This window comes from Bombina bombina, chromosome 9, assembly GCF_027579735.1.
Source record: "Bombina bombina isolate aBomBom1 chromosome 9, aBomBom1.pri, whole genome shotgun sequence".
Classification (NCBI taxonomy): Eukaryota; Metazoa; Chordata; class Amphibia; order Anura; family Bombinatoridae; genus Bombina; species Bombina bombina.
Window position 1 is genome coordinate 187,463,902 of NC_069507.1, and position 14,778 is coordinate 187,478,679.

A 14,778-nucleotide genomic window follows, 5' to 3' on the forward strand; every position below is an offset into this window, starting at 1 on the left:
AAATTGTTATTGTCTAAAAAGATAGATAACGCCTTTACTACCCATTCCCTAGCTTTGCACAACCTACATCATTATAGTATTATACATTATAAACATTTAAACCTCTAAATTTCTGACTGTTTCTAAGCCACTAAAGACACCCTCTTATCACATGCTTTTTTTATTAGCTTTTCACAACAAGACCAGGCTAATTCATGTGGACCATATAGATAACATTGTGCTCTCTCTAGTGGAGTTGTGGCTGACATTGCACCAATTGACTAAAATTTAAAGTCAATAGATAATAAATAAATAAATAGCAACCTTATCCCATGGCTATCAGAAAAGGCTTAGATACAAGGTAATCAGAGGTAAAGTGTATTAATATAACAGTGTCAGCTATGCAAAACTAGTAAATGGGTAATAAAGGGATTATCTATCTTTTTAAACAATAAACATTTTGGAGTTGACTGTCCCTGTTTAAAGGGATATGAAGCCCAATTTTTTTTCTTTCATGATTCAGATAGAGCATGCAACTTTCTAATTTACCCAATTATCAAATTTTCTTCATTCTCTTTGTATTTTTATTTGAAAAAGCAGGAATGTAAGCTTAGGAACCGACTGATTTTTGCTTCAGCACCTTGGGAAGTGCCTGTTTGGAAACCTTTTTAGATAATCCTATGTTCCACACAGCCTTGTTTGGACAGTTTTCTTTTATTGCCTGTTTTTTTTGTTTTTGTTTTGTATTTTCATTAGCAGGAAATGTAGCTAATGGGAAAACTTGAATTTAAACATGGGGGTGGGTGTCTGTTACTTTATAGAGACTCTGTGGAAAACCAGCCATTTTCAGAACTACATTACTCTGCACTAAATAAATAATGAAAGTATATTGCAAAGATTTATTTATTTTTACCACACATAAACATTTTATATTACAATTTTATGCTGTTTAATATCACTATAAGAAGGATAAATGTGCAAAAGAAAAATATATTTTGGCTATTTTATTATTGAGCTATTGCTTGCAGAAAACTAAATTGTTTTCATTAGATAGAGCGTGCAATTTTAAACAACTTTCCCCTTTACTTCTTTTAGCTAATTTACTTTGTTCTTTTGGTACCCTTTGTTGAAAAGCATACCTAGGAAGGCTCAGTACCTGGAAGCTGGCTGGTGATTGGTAACTGCACATTTATGCCTCTTGTGAATGCACTAGTGGGAGCCAGCTGGACACATCTGGGGACAATAATGAGGCATATATATCCACCAACTATCAGGAAGCTGGCAGCAGTGATTTGCTGCTTTTTGAGCCTTTTCAGCAAAGGATACTAAGAGAATGATATACATTTGATAACATAAGTAAATTGAAAAGTAAATTTGATAATTGAAGTGTATGAAAATGTTTCCTAAATGAGCATGTTCTATCTGACCTACAGTACCATCCACTAATATTGGCACTCTTGGTAAATATGAGCAAAGAAGGGTGTGAACATTTTCTTTGTTTATCCTTTTGTTTTTGATTTTTTTTTGTTAAAAAAAAAATTAAAAAATACACAAAAATACTCTGCTCTCATGGATACACAATTTTTTTTTTTTTTTTTTTTAAATACCAAAAAAACAATATTTGTTAAATATGTGTGGCACAATTATTGAAACCCCCTATGAATTCATATGAGACAAATATATTTGAAGTATATTCCCATTGATATTTTACATTTTATAGTACACCTGGGTGATTAGGAACAGGAAATTGTTCAGCCATGACTTCCTGTTTCACAGGGGTATAAATATGAGGCAACACATAGGCCAAATTCCCTTAGTCATTTATCACAATGGGTAAGACCATGGAATATAGCTGTGATGTGCGGCAAAAGGTTGTTGACCTTTGCAAAATGGGAAGTGGCTGTAAGATAATAGCAAAAGCATTGAAAATGCCCATTTCCACCAGCAGGGCAATAATTTAAAAGTTCCAGTCAACTGGAAATGTTATGAATCAACCTGGAAGGGGACACATGTCTATATTGTCTTAAAGGACCAGTCAACATAGTAGATTTGCATAATCAACAAATGCAAGATAACAAGACAATGCAATAGCACTTAGTCTGAACTGCAAATGAGTAGTAGATTGTTTTTCTGATAATTTTAAAAATTGTCTTTTTCCACTCCCCCTGTACCATGCGATGGCCATCAGCCAATCACAAATGCATACATGTACCATGTGACAGCCATCAGCCATTCACAAATGCATACACACTTATTCTTGCACATGCTCAGCAGGAGCTGGTGACTAGGATGCACCGAAATGAAAATTCTGGACCGAAACCGATACCGAAAATTGAGGATGCCCCTGGCCGAAAACCGAAACAAAACCACATTTTTTTTTTTCTTTTTTTAACTACAGTGTGTGTGTGTAGCTGAGAGAGTTTGTAGGCGGGAAAGCTCCAACAAATGGGTGTGGTCACTTGTACCGTAGGGCGTGATCTGCAGTGAAACTGGTGAAGCTCTACAAGGGAGAGCGTGGTTATAGCCAGACAATACGAGGTGGATATGTGTTTTGTTTTTGGGTTAGTTATCCGTGCGATGGGCGTGGCTGCACCTGATCGTCTCTCATTGTATCTCCGCTTAGTTCCTGGTTTGGGTCTCACACTGACCCGTCAGATTATATGTCCGGAGCCCCAAATGGAGTCTGCCTATCACCAGGACCACCGGACTTAGCTACGACCTTACGTGCAAGGTGGTTATAGAAAGTTACTGTGCTTTTTTGTATACACTGTCTGGTGGGTGCTAATTTGTACCAACTGTGTGCGAGCTTGGGACTTATGCATATATAGTGTGCACGCATATTTGCCTCAGGCGAATAGGGTGTCTATGCACATAAGGTTGATGTATGAGCACTGTATATAAGGCTTATACATATTTACTGTGTGTGCTTAGGGCTGTGTCTGATAATATCAAGTGTTTATAAACTTATCCTCCTTTGAATACTGTATTCAGAACTTTTGGTTTCCTTCTAAAAAAAAATAGGGCACTGCTGATTTCAAATATCATCATGTCATGGTACTAATGTGTGTGCTCTGTGTACTATGCAGTGCTGTGCTGCTCACCTTATGCTAAGGATAGACATTTAACTCAATAGAACAGGGGAGGGCTGTACATTTTTAGCCATTTTGCTCATCTTTGGGCTGAAATTGGAATTGCACATTTTCGGCGGGCCAAATTTTGGTGCATCGCTAGTATTATTCTTTATTTAGTTCTGTGTAACAGAATCAGATTTAACCAGGTTTTTTTTCCAATTATCAAAATAAAGTATAGTCCTAGAAAACTATTATATGTAAAACAGTAAGTCAAGTAATGAACTCAAACACCAGTTCTAGGCTGGCACCAAATTTGAAATATGCTACACAATATTTTTACCGAAAGTAAAAGGAAAAAAAACCGAAAACCGAAATAACCAAAAATGCAATTTTTGGCCGAAACTTTCTGCGGCCGAAATTTCGGTGCATCCCTAAAAGACTGTGTGCACATTTTTGTTAATTGAAGTAAATTGGAAAGTTGTTTAAAATAGCAAGCTCTATCTCAATAATGAAAGTTTAATTTTGATTGTGTCCCTTTAATGCACAGTGAAGAGGATGGTTTGAGTGGCCAAAATATCTCCAAGGATAACAGCTGGAGAATTGCAGAAGTTAGCTGTGTCTTGAGGTCAGTCTCCAAAACCACAATCCAACGTCACCTACATCACCACAAGTTGTTTGAAAAGGTTTCAAGAAAAAAGCCTCTACTCTCATCCAAGCACAAACTCAAGGGTCTTCAGTTTGCCAGACACTCCTGGCACTTCAAATTGGATGGGGTTTGGCAATAAACACCAGAGGTGGGTTTGGCGCACACAGACAGGTAGCCATATGGGAAAGTACCTCATACCCAGGGTTTAATATGGTGCTGGCTCTTTAATGTTTTGCGGCTGTTTTTCTGCCAGAGGACCTGGACATTTTGTTGGAATACATGGCATCACCGACTCCATGTAATATCTGTTGATATTTGATAAACACCTGACTGCCTCTGTCAGAAAGCTTAAAATGGGCTATGGTTGGTTTTCCAGCAGGACAATGATCCAAAACATACATCATAATCAACACATAAATGGTTTACTGACCACAAAATCAAGGTCCTGCCATTGCCATCCGAGTCCCCTGACTGGAACCATAGAAAACCTGTGAGGTGAACTGAAGAGATGAGTCCACCAGCATCAGCCTCAAAATTTGAAGGATCTGGAGTGATTCTGTATAGAGCAATGGTCTCAGATCCCTTACCATGTTTTCTCCAACCTCATAAGGCATTATAGGAGTAGACTCAGGTGTCATCTTGGCAAAAGGAGGTAGCACAAAGTATTGACTAAAAGGGTGCCAATAATTGTGCCACACATTTATTTAACAAAGATATTGGGATAAAACTGTTTGCAATTGTTTATCTATGGGAGCAGAGTATTTTTGTATTTATTTATTTTTTTATCAAAAGGTTAAACAATAAAGACAAATTTTCACAGCATTCTTTGCTCATATTTACCAAGGGTGCCAATATTATTGGAGGGCACTGTATTAATTGTATGTACTTTTAAATGCCACCTGCCTTTATGTGTTATGCTTCTTACCTTTTTGTTTCTTTACCTCTATCTGCCTCTCATAGAGGGATATTGTGTTGTACATTTTTTTTAGCCCTTTAATATGTTCCCAATGTTCCATGTTACCTGCTGGAGTGTATACAATTGTTTACAAACAGCATTTTTATGTTGTCATTTGAAATAGTTGCTTTTGCCTGTTAATACTGCTACCTACTGAATATGTAATTACTGCAGTATTGGTTATAAATAAGTCAAAGTAAACAAGAGGCAGTTGCAGAAATCAACTTTCCATGGGGGGTGGGAGAGAGAGCCCAGTCTATTTGAAAGGGTGATCCTGCAGCAGCTTGGAAAGCTTTTCAGTAAGATCTTATCTCTCTATGCGCAAATACCTTAATCTCTTATCTCTCTATATCTGCATACACAAAGGCCAATACTTAGGTAATTACATTTTAATTTTTAATTGCTACAATAAACCTAAAGGTGCAATTTCCAATACATTTAGTGGTAGGGGACTAATATAACAAGTAATTTGGAAAACATTAAAGAGACAAAATAAACAAGTAGTTGGGAAGTTGAGTCCTGCTGCTGCCTCTTGTTTATATACATTTTTTTTTTTATAGAAAATAATGCAGTATTCTTTTTATTTTTTATTCAAAATGGTTATTTCAACTGGCAAACACAGCTAGTTCAAGTCACAAAGTAAGCAGAGATTTTAAACTCTGATTTGTTCTGATTCTAGTATTGGGAACCTGCTCTATATATGTCACGTACATTGACAAATGTGTATTTGCCATTTTTGGGACATAAAGTTACAACCATAGTATAAGTATTGTACGTTTTTGTTGGGAGAAAAACAAATCTCAAAATGTGCATTGGCATCTGAATAATAGTAGCCATGAGCCAGAATACACATAAAGAGAATCAAGCTATTGGTACAGTTCAAAGCTTGTTTTAGGGGTCGATTTATCAAAGGCTTCGCCTTCCTTCGCCCGCCGACGACTGCAGGTTCTCAAAAGAGAACCTGCAGTCTGTATTTATCAAGCTGCGGTCATCAGCCAGCTGCTTCCCTAACCTCTTCAGTGGAGAATTTCTATCTCCCCGGTCTCATCCGACCGTGGAGATTGACAGCTCCAGCCCACACGTGATTGGCTGTGTGCAGGCAGGGGGCGGCGTTATACAAAAGCGCTCTTGTGCAATGCTGAATTCCGGAATCTGTCTGACATAGCATGATAAATCAAGCCCTTAAAGTTCACGGATGTGAAAACGGTAGCTGTATCCTTATCTGGTTGCAAGTGTATGTGCATCTCATTTCTACAAGAACTCGCAAAAGCTACTACAATGTGTCCTTTAATCCTTGCTACTAAAAAAAAAAAATCCTTTATATTGTTTTGGTTTAAATTTATATTATGTACCTTAAAGTTTTATTACAATGTTTTCACTAGTGACCGTACATCATATACTGACTCCATGTTATGGACCAAACAGCAATATTGAATCACTGTTGTGCTATATAACGCACATAAATGCTATTTGTGTGACCGCTCCACCTTGTACCCCTCCCTTACAACTAATTTTACTAAATAATCCTAAAATTAGACTAATGACTTCCTATATTCAGAGCTGCTCCCCTTAGTCATGTAATAGCAGGTAATGTCTGATTTAGCCAAGTCATCTGTAGTTTCTCAGTAGCAGATTTATATAAAATGGACAGTTTTCTGTGCCTAGGTAATTCCTAATTCTTTCATATGGTGCACAATTTTCTTGATTTGCTTACTAATCTCTTTAAATAAGCAAGTGCCAAACGTGACACAGCTTTTATAAGATTATTATTATTATACTTTATTTATGAAGCACCATCATATTCCGCAGCGCTGTCCATGGATACAATTCATTTAAATAAAACAATAATATAAAACTTCTAAGAGACAGGACAAAATTTACAAACAAATACAGGAGGAATTGAGGGCCCTATTCCCGTGGGAATTTTACAATCTAGAAGATGAAGAGACAGAATGTTTAAGCCGGTACAGTCCCGATTTAAAGCAATCACATAAACATCCCTGCCATGGTGAAATCTTCCCTGTTTAAAGGGACATAAAGAAACAATATGAAAATGCTGTAATGTATTTTATATAGAAGGTAAGGCCATAGATACAATTACACAAACTTATTTTTCAGCTAATTTATTACATTTTTTTATTTAACAGATTTCTGTGCCCTTCATCTATTAGCATTTAAAAAAAAAATAACTAAACACAACTGCAAAAAGAAAATGCTCTGTTTGAACATTTTATCATTGCACCTACATAACATCTGTAAAAGGGAAACACATGGTTAAAGTCAGCTCCAGGGAAGCAGTGCACAACAGGAGTCTAGCTGAACACATCTAGTGAGACAATGACAAGAGATGTCTGTGTAGTCATTGTTATCAATGACTAAAGGATACCAAGAGAACAAGGTATATTACATAAAATAAACTAATTGAAACGTTTCTAAAAATTACATTGTTAAATAGAATCATTTTTGCAATATACATGTATTGGCAAAAATGCTTCTAGTAAAAGCTATAGCTGTTTCAAGAGTGTATTTAAGTATGCTCTGTGAACCACCATTTTTAAATACAGCACCTGATCAGAGAGTCTAAGTTTCTTGGATTATCTGGTAATCACCGTTTGCCAGATACAGCCCCCCACTGGCTCTCTGAGCAGCTGCAGTATTTACAATTCTGGTTCCCTGAGAATATCTCTCTACAGTATGTTTAACATGCAGGGAGAAATGCTAATGCTAAAACAGGGATCACTTTTACTAGAAGCATTTTTGCCAGTGTAATGTATATAATTGGAAAGTATCTTAAAACTGCTGCTCTGTCAGAATCTTAAGTTTATATTGACTTGAGTGTCCCTTTAATTAACCCTTTCATGCCGGATTTGTAAACAAATTGAAATCACGCGATCATGAGTTTTCAATGATAAGATGGGGTCGGGGGGGGCGAGCCTACAACGCTAGGCACGCGGCCGCCCACGATGACCTGATCCCATTCCGTAAGCGCCGTTGGCTTCAGTACAGTTAAAAGGCTAGTACATTCCAATAGTGTCCTAACAGCGCTAAAGACCTGCACCATTAGGACGGCATGGAACATCCTAACATTAGGAAAAGGTTAATTAGAGCATGTAATTTTAGCACTAGCGGCCCTGCAATGCTATGGACCTCATTTTCTTCAGCTTGAGAACCTGTCTGCACAGCTTCACAGCAAATGGGCAGTGGACCCTGTACGTCCTCTTCCTGTATGTAACCTTACACTCTCGATTGAGTATGTAATGTCACCGCCTTCTCTTGCGCGAGAGAAGGACCTGTCAATCACTGCGAGCAAGCATGTTCGGGGTGATTTCTCTCTCCAACTCAGAGGTATGTGAGAACCTGCCCCGCAAGGGCTCCAAAGCAGCTTAGGTTCCATGTACTAAGCAAGTGCTTAACCTCTTTGCTAAAGTAACAGAGAATTGCAGGTCCTGAGCAAATATAGCTGCTAAACCAATGGCGGTTGCAAATTAGAGGGTGTCATTTCTGTACTATAATTGCCCTTTAATCCAGACTGTGCTGACGCCTTCACAAAGTATATGTACAAACACGTGTTTAAATACAACTTGTATTTCTAACGTACCTTTCATGTTTGTTTAGCTATATATTACATGTATAGTAGTGTAGCGATAAAATACATAAAAAAATATCATTTACATAATGTAGTAATTATTCAAAAATAATTAAAGGGATATGAAACCCAAAATGTTTCTTTCATGATTCAGATAGAGCTTGCGATTTTAAAACAACTTTCTAATTTACATCTATGATCCATTTTCTTCATTCTTTTGGTATCTATTGTTGAAAAGCAGGGGCATAACCTTAGGAGCCGGCCCATATCTGGAGCGCTTTATGGCAGCAGTTTTTTTTTTTGCAACAATGTTATTAATATGCAAGAGCACTAGAGCAGCACTATTTTCTGCCATGGTGTCTTTTCAACACAGAATATTATGGGAACAAAGCTAATTTGATAATAGAAGTAAATTTGAAACTTTTTTTTTTTTGTATGCTCTGATGAATAACGAGAATTTTTGGGTTTCATATCCCTTTAAGAAAATAATTGTTAAAGGTATCACAAGCAATAAGGTACTTTTGCACCCTCAGACCTTATCTTCTGCTGGATTTAACCTCAAAATAAATGTTATTGCATTTTCTTTCTTTTGCAGTGTTGATTTATGCTGTTCTTTTCTACTGTATTTAAATGGTACTTTAACCTTATGCACACAACATCTCAGTGGGGTGGTAAAAGGTGCATCAGCAATAAAGAGGTTCTGTTTTACCCCCTTATTCAATACTACTGCTCTAAACAAAGATTATCCCTGTATATGAAGTAGGGCTGCACGATTAATCGCATATGAGATTTAAAACCGCGATAGTAGGTGATCATTAGCCCCGCCCCTTTGACGTCACCTATGACGTACAGGAGGGCTGGTGTCAAATTGTCAAACTCTTCGGCATTTGGAACCCCGTCACTTCCGGTGACGTCACTCCACATGCACAAGAGGCCCAACCTCCTAAAATCAGCTGTTCCAAATTGCTCCATCGCGCACCGCTGACTTGCCGTGCCCGCCTTGCGACATTGAGCTAACTTGCCGGGAAGCGCTGTGGCTGATGCGGGTTACAGGGAGGGGGGTGCGCTGGGGCTGATGGTGGTTACAGGCGGTGCTTATGATGTTAAAGGGGGTGCTTATTAGGGGGTTACAGTGGGAGCGGATGGGACTTATGTAGGTTACAGAAGGGGGTTTATGGGGGTTATATGGGGTGCTGATGTGCACTGACTTTAGCAATCCAGCCTTAGCGCCTCTGCAGTACAGTAATCACTCAGTGAAGGAGCCAGCCACCGTGACCGACATTTAAATGCTGTGCAGTTATCTTTTTAAATTTCCCCTCCCGGGTTGTAAACATTCTAGTGGTTGTGTGTGTGTGTGTGTGTGTGTTTATGTATATATGTACAGTCGTATGCAAAAGTTTAGGCACCCCTGACAATTTCCATGATTTTTATTTATAAATAATTTGGTGTTTGGATCAGCAATTTCATTTTGATCAATCAAATAACTGAAGGACACAGTAATATTTCAGTAGTGAAATGAGGTTTATTGGATTAACAGAAAATGTGCAATATGCGTCACAACGAAATTAGACAGGTGCATAAATTTGGGCACCCCAACAGAAATATCGCAATAATGTTTAGTAGAGCCTCATTTAGCAGAAATAACAGCCTCTAGACGCTTCCTATAGCCTGTAATGAGTGTCTGGATGAAGGTATTTTGGACCATTCCTCCTTGCAAAACATCTCCAGTTCAGTTAGGTTTGATGGTTGCCGAGCATGGACAGCCCGCTTCAAATCACCCCACAGATTTTCAATGATATTCAGGTCTGGGGACTGGGATTGCCATTCCAGAACATTGTACTTGTTGCATAAATGCCAGAGTAGATTTTGAGCAGTGTTTTGGGTCGTTGTTTTATTGAAATATCCAGCCCCGGCATAACTTACTTTGTGGACTGATTCCTCAACATTATTCTCAAGTATCTGCTGATATTGAGTGGAATCCATGCGACCCTCAACTTTAACAAGATTACCAGTACTGGCACTGGCCCCAAAGCCCCACATCATGATGAAACATCCACCAAATTTTACTGTGGCTAGCAAGTGTTTGTCTTGGAACGCTGTGTTCTTTTGCCGCCATGCATAACGCCCCTTGTTATTAACAAATACAGTGGGACAAAAAAGTATTTAGTCAGCCACCAATTGTGCAAGTTCTCCCACTTAAGAAGATGAGAGAGGCCTGTAATTTTCATCATAGGTATACCTCAACTATGAGAGACAAAATGTGGAAACAAATCCAGACAATCACATTGTCTGATTTGGAAAGAATTTATTTGCAAATTATGGTGGAAAATAAGTATTTGGTTAATCTCAATACTTTGCTATATATCCTTTGTTGGCAATGACAGAGGTCAAACGTTTTCTGTAAGTCTTCACAAGGTTGTCACACACTGTTGCTGGTATGTTGGCCCATTACTGCATGCAGATATCCTCTAGAGCAGTGATGTTTTGGGGCTGTCAATGGGCAACACGGACTTTCAACTCCCTCCAAAGGTTTTCTATGGGGTTGAGATCTGGAGATTGGCTAGGCCACTCCAGGACCTTGAAATGCTTCTTACGAAGCCACTCCTTCATTGCCCGGGCGGTGTGTTTTGGATCATTGTCATGCTGAAAGACCCAGCCACGTTTCATCTTCAATGCCCTTGCTGATGGAAAGGGGTTTGCACTCAAACTCTCACGATACATGGCCCCATTCATTCTTTCATGTACATGGATCAGTCGTCCTATTCCCTTTGCAGAGAAACGGCCCCAAAGCATGATGTTGCCACCCCCCATGCTTCACAGTAGGTATAGTGTTCATTGGTTGCAACTCAGCATTCTCTCTCTCCTCCAAACACGACGAGTTGTGTTTCTACCAAACAGTTCTACTTTGGTTTCATCTGACCATATGACATTCTCCCAATCCACTTCTGGATCATCCAAATGCTCTCTAGCATACTTCCGACGGGCCCGGACATGTACTGGCTTAAGCAGGGGGACACGTCTAGCACTGCAGGATCTGAGTCCCTGGCGGCGTAGTGTGTTACTGATGGTAGCCTTTGTTACGTTGGTTCCAGCTCTCTGCAGGTTATTCACTAGGTCCCCCCGTGTGGTTCTGGGATGTTTGCTCACCGTTCTTGTGATCATTTTGACCCTACAGGGTGAGATCTTGCGTGGAGCCCCAGATCGAGGGAGATTATCAGTGTTCTTGTATGTCTTCCATTTTCTAATTATTGCTCCCACAGTTTGATTTATTCACACCAAGCTGCTTGCCTATTGCAGATTCAGTCTTCCCAGCCTGGTGCAGGTCTACAATTTTGTTTCTGGTGTCCTTCGACAGCTCTTTGGTCTTCACCATAGTGGAGTTTGGAGTGTGACTGCTTGAGGTTGTGGACATGTGTCTTTTATACTGATAACAAGTTCAAACAGGTGCCATTAATACAGGTAATGAGTGGAGGACAGAGGAGCCTCTTAAAGAAGAAGATACAGGTCTGTGAGAGCCAGAAATCTTGCTTGTTTGTAGGTGACCATTTTACTTATTTTCACCATAATATGCAAATAAATTCTTTCCAAATCAGACAATGTGATTGTCTGGATTTGTTTCCACATTTTGTCTCTCATAGTTGAGGTATACCTATGATGAAAATTGCAGGCCTCTCTCATCTTCTTAAGTGGGAAAACTTGCACAATTGGTGGCTGACTAAATACTTTTTTGCCCCACTGTAACTAAATCTTTGTTTCATCAGTCTACAGCACCTTCTTCCAAAATGAAGCTGGCTTGTCCGAATGTGCGTTTGCATACCTCAAGCGACTGTTTGTGGCGTGTGTGCAGAAAAGGCTTCTTCCACATCACTCTCCCATATGCTGAATTGTTGAACGATGCACAGTGACACCATCTGCAGCAAGAGGATGTTGTAGGTGGTTTGTGGGCTGTTTTTGACCGTTCTCACCATTCTTTGCCTCTCCAATATTTTACTTTTGTTCTTAACAAGAACTGTGCCTGTGGTCTTCCATCTCCTCACTATGTTCCTCACAGTGGACACTGACAGCTTAAATCTCTGTGATAGCTTTTTATAGCCTTCCCCTAAACTGTAATGTTGAACAATCTTTGTTTTCAAGTCATTTGAGAGCTCTTTTGAGGCAAAGAGAACAACAAAGAGTCAAAGAGAACAACAACTTGCAATTGGCCACCTTTTCTCATGATTGGATGCACCTGTCTATGAAGTTCAAGGCTTAATAGGCTCACCAAACCAATTGTATGTTCCAATGAATCAGTGCTAGGTAGTTACAGGTATTCAAATCAACAAAATGACAATGGTGCCCAAATTTATGCACCTGTCTAATTTCGTTTGGATGCATATTGCACATTTTCTGTTAATCAAATAAACCTCATTTCACTACTGTAATATTACTGTGTCCTTCAGTTATGTGATAGATCAAAATGAAATTGCTGATCCAAACACCCAATTATTTATAAATGAAAATCATGGAAATTGTGTTTGGGTGCCTAAACTTTTGCATACAACTGTGTATATATATATATTATGCAGTGCTAAAAATTTCAGGTCCAAAGCTTCTAGCCAGGCCAAAAATGTTACTCGCCACTTCTGATCCCACTCTTCTTTTCATATGTTTAGCCAGTGCAGTAACTTTATTTTAATTTTATTTGATAACTTAACAAATAATTACATACATAGAATAATAAATTAACAACAAAATAACGGCAACATTGTGTTTTTATCCCTTTTTAAATATTTTTTTTTTTTTTTTTTTTAATACTGATTGTGTCCCAATCCCCTCTCCTCCAGTTTTTTTTCCCTTCCATTTTCTCCTCTTGTTTTAACTGCAATTATTTGCATTGACTGTCATTGACACAATGTTTACCGTCTTATGTATTATAGTAGCTATCAACTAGACATGCATTCGGCTGTTTTAGGCCAAACCAAATACAGAAGATGGCGGCCACAAGCCACATTTGGCAATTTTCTGTGCTGGATTTTTTTATTGTTGTGAAAGTGCAACACACTATGGTCTGGATTTGCACAGGTCTTAGCTTGTTACATTTTCACAATAATAAATCTGACTGAAAATTGTTGAATGTGGCTTGCGTCCTCCATCTTCGGCATTTGGATTGGCCTGAAATAGCCCAATGCCTGTTTACAACACTGAATTAGTCTCCACCCAGAGGGCTGAACACTACACCTGTGCATGATTTTACTTGTCCTTTTACTTTTAGCAGTTGATAATAGCCTTCCAGTATTTGCAGATTTGTTTTTTTTATAATGTCCCTGGTCCAAGTTAAACCTGCCACTGCTGTGGGTTTTATTTTGTTGCTGGAAGAATATTTTTAGTCATTATTTACTAGATTTGCTTGGCCACATTTTGCCTCCCAAGTTTAAAAAGCAGCCAGGCAAAAGAAAAACAAAACGCTGTATATAAAAATTAGCACATCAAATTGGAAGATTATTTTGTATTCCTGCCATTTAGCTTTGTATTATGCATAGTCTTAGACTGGTGTCACAATTGAGAGCAAATCATTTTTCTAAGCTATACTCCTCATTTGTGTACATCTTGCCAGAGCAACTACACGCATACTTTGTTTGTTTCTTCGTGTATAAGAGTGGGGTTCTCCTGGCCTTTTGATCCTCTGATTTCTAATAATGGGCAAACAGTACAGGGCTGTGCTGTACTGCTTGCGCATCACTCACTCATAACCCTGCAGCTTGCGGGAGAACGGTAACCATAAATACTAAAGGCTGCCCAAACATGTATCAGCTCGTTGCCATTCCGGTGCTGGGGACCTGGGACAAACTTGCAACATGCGGGGCAATCCAGTCACCCTAGTCTACAGCGTTAACAAGGTGTTGAAACGTATGTGTCTTGGGCTGCAGTCTCATTTTATTATTACAGTAATAATAAAATGAGACTGCAGCCCAAGACATATTCGTTTAAATACCGTGTTAACTCTCTCGGTCTGTGACTTGCTGACTGGGTTCTGTGCACTGCTATCCCACAGCAGGGCTAACAGTGGGAAAAATCTACCTGCCCGGTGCCAGGAACTGCTCTTCTCACCTGTTGCTGAGTCTCCTGGATGCGGCATCCCTCTCCTCGCCACATTGAAGCTGCCACCGGTCCGGTCCAGACTCCACTTGCTAGCTACTTACAAATTCCCAATTTGAATTGAGCGTGCTCAGTGCTGCATCCTGATCTGACAGTAAAGTGGGCGTGACCCAGCCCGCCCCAACCCCAATCAAAAAGCATGGCAGTGATGTGATGATGGCAGGGGTTAGGAGACTGTCTGGAGAGACTATCAGGCTCAGTGGCGGCTCTCTAATTAGGCAGCTGCTTCAGAAACAACTTTTAATTAGTGAGCCAGATCATTAGTGAGCCAGATCTGCAGCATGAGTTCCACTCTGCTCCCTGCTGAACTAAAACTTACTCGCCACTGCATAAGTTTAACTCGCCAAATGCGAGTTAGTGAGTGGAAATTTTGAGCCGTGTGTGTGTATGTATGTATATGTATGTA

At 39.2% G+C, this 14,778-nt stretch overlaps 1 protein-coding gene across 2 annotated transcripts in view; it reads left to right on the plus strand.

The window, feature by feature from the left end:
* Positions 1-14,778, plus strand: part of DHX32 (DEAH-box helicase 32 (putative)) — a 195,249-nt gene that overhangs the window by 9,066 nt on the left and 171,405 nt on the right. The window lies entirely within an intron of this gene.